At 33.8% G+C, this 2,966-nt stretch overlaps 1 pseudogene; it reads right to left on the bottom strand.

Moving 5' to 3' along the window:
* Positions 1-1,595: 1,595 nt before the first annotated feature.
* LOC104855462 lies at positions 1,596-2,200 on the bottom strand (annotated as a pseudogene).
* Between the last annotated feature and the right edge of the window lie 766 nt (positions 2,201-2,966).

Consider the following 2,966-nt stretch of genomic DNA (forward strand, 5'->3'; position numbering starts at 1 on the left):
AACAAAAAATGGAAGCAAAGTCTTTGTAAATAGGGAGGGGTGAAGGGGTTGAAGGGAAGGCAGGAGAATGGGGAAAAAGTAAGAGCCAAGATAGATTATGTAAAGGCACAAATTTCTGGTGATGAATGTCATTATATTGTATATGTACAATGTACTAATAAAGAAAGAAACAAACAAAAACCTATTCACTGAATTTATAGCAGAAATTTCCCCAAATGTGGAGAATCAAATGAATATCCTGGTACTGGAGGCATTTAGAACCACAAATAGATTTATTAGAGTGGAAACTTTCCATGACATATCACAGTCAAATTGCCAGAAATTTGAAACAAAGATAAAAATTTAAAATATTATTGAGAAATGCTAAATAATTTATAACAGCTAACCCATCAGAATAACAACAAATTTCTCAACAGAGACTCTAAAACCAGGAAGGGTTGCAATGGTGCAACTCAAAATCCTGAAAAAATACAATTTCCAATCTAGATTATTATATTCTACAAGGCTATATTTAGAAATCAAATAATTAAAGACCTTCCAAGACATGTAAAAACTAAAGAAATTCATGATCAATAGACAACTTAAAAAAAAAGAATGTAAAACTATTTATTGACCACTGCTCACCATTATTTACAGTAAAGTAAACAATATACAGTAGGATAACATTTTGACTACTACAAAGTTATTTTCCTGGATTCTGTTGAAACAGTAACCTGAATAGTGAAGATTGAGCCTGCATGTAAGGAACAAGTTAGGGATCAAGAAAAACATACAGGTCAATAATTTAGATTACAAGTTTGTTTACTCATTTACCCTAGCTGGTCCTAAACTGGGAACACTTCTACCCCTTCAGTGGCACTCTGTGAGCCAAATCTTAGACATCCACAAATCCTGACTTTTGGGTACAGATTTCAATTTGTACAGGAATGGGTCATGAGGAATCTTTAATGTTCACTTAAGAAGTCTTCTTTAGCTAATTCAAGCAAAACAGGTTTTGACTGGTTACCTTTGTTGGGTAAGGAAGTTGTTAGAAGTGATACAGTTTTTATTTTCAGGAATTTTGCAAGCAAACTGCACATTTTTGTGACTAAAGACATAGATATGGATTCTGATATGGCTGCTTTGAAAAGATCCAGTTTAAATGGTCCAGTTAATCACAGAATCATTTATTTTCCTTGAACGTTTATGGCTTCAGGAAAACTTTCAATTTAAGTGTAAGTGTTTTATTTCTTAGGTTGCTCAGGATGATGGCATCTCAAACATGGGCTTATCACCCATAGTTTTTGTTTTGGGGAATGTTTAAAAACAAAACAAAAACCATTTACATAAGTATTTTATTTATACACACTGGAACACAAAACTCAGAATGGTCCCGTAAGCATGTGAGCTAAAAATGAGTTCTGATTGAGTTTGATTATGTACAATTTCCACAACATTTAGAAAACCAGAAGAAATATATCAGGCTATCAATTGCTCTTTTCTGATAAAGGAAGCAACTACAAAGGCTTTTTATTTGTTCAAAGTAACTAGTGCTATTGATGCCAAACAAGCAGAACTCAACAATTTCCCCAAATACTATTTGCAAAACCAACATATTAAACTTTTTCCCATACTAGTAAATAAAACACCAAGACACGTTTTATATGATGTAAATTATTGAGCTTCATTTCTGGACAAGAATGCCAAGTTAGTCTCTCTTCATAAAAAGCAATTACAATTTGCAGGTATTTCATATTTGCCTCCTTTCTCCACACCAAGTCAGCCTCATTTGAATCTTTCCATTTCATGGAAACATCAATTCTCCACTGCCTGTGGCACCAATTGTTCATTTAGGATCAAGACCTCTCGCAAAGCCTTTAGATTTGCCAGCAGCATCTCTTTTGTTCTTTGATTTGCTATCATCAGATTCATTGTCAGATAAAGATTTTCCTTTCGTACCATTTTTTTCTTTACCAGCCTTTTGAGAATTAAGAAATGCTTCATTAAACTCTGGACAATCTAAATTTTCTTCAGGTTCCCATGCATTGTTAGTATCAGTAAATCCCTTCCACTTTAGAAAACTTTCCACTTTCCAATTGACTACATGTCAGTCCAATAGTTTATCTACCTCAAATTCTTTAGGCTCTGCTTTCTCAACTTTTTTACTTTCTCCATTTTGTTTCTTTCCCATTTGTTGCAATGTAGTTTTATTGGACTCCATTGTTTATTACAGACTTAAAGAGCTATTATTCACCACCTCAGAGGCCCATGTCATGTGTCTGCATTATCTCAGCCTGCTCACCTGAAGCTCCCAATAAGACAGCTTTGTAGAAAATAGTTAAGAAAATACTGAACACAGAAGAAGAAGACAGTCACGACCACAAGTCCAGGAACAAATAAATCTCATTGAGTAGATAAGCAAATGAGAATCAAGAATAAGTGAAACACTAGAGAAACAGCACAATGACAGGAATAAGTATATATCTTTCAATTGTAACCCTTAGTGTAAATGGTTTTATTCTCTAATTAAAATACACACACTGGCAGATTGTACCAAAACAAGAACCAACTATGTTATTGGCAAGAGACATACCTCACCTGCAAAAGTATACAAATAGAAAGAGAAAGTATAGAAAATGATGCTTCAAGTATCTGGACATACTCTTAAGTGAAATTAATAGGTTACACATGTGCAAATACAATATAGCTTCTCTGGTATGATAAACTAAAAGTGTAAATAAGTTTCAAAGTGCATAATTAATATTGTGTAATAGGAAGAAAAGTTTTACAGGGGAAGTGGGAGGCATAGGGGAAAGGAAAGAAGGGAAAGAAAAAAATATGAGAAAAGGAAAAAAATGGAAACAAAGACTTTTAAAATAGGAAGGGTGGAGGGGTTGAAGGGAGACCAGGGGTATGGGGAAAAAATGAGAACTAAGACCTGTTATGTAAAGGTACAAGATCCCAATGATGAATGTAACTGTACTGTA

This window comes from Fukomys damarensis, unplaced genomic scaffold, assembly GCF_012274545.1.
Source record: "Fukomys damarensis isolate Sample0158 unplaced genomic scaffold, DMR_v1.0_HiC HiC_scaffold_39, whole genome shotgun sequence".
NCBI classification, from domain to species: Eukaryota; Metazoa; Chordata; class Mammalia; order Rodentia; family Bathyergidae; genus Fukomys; species Fukomys damarensis.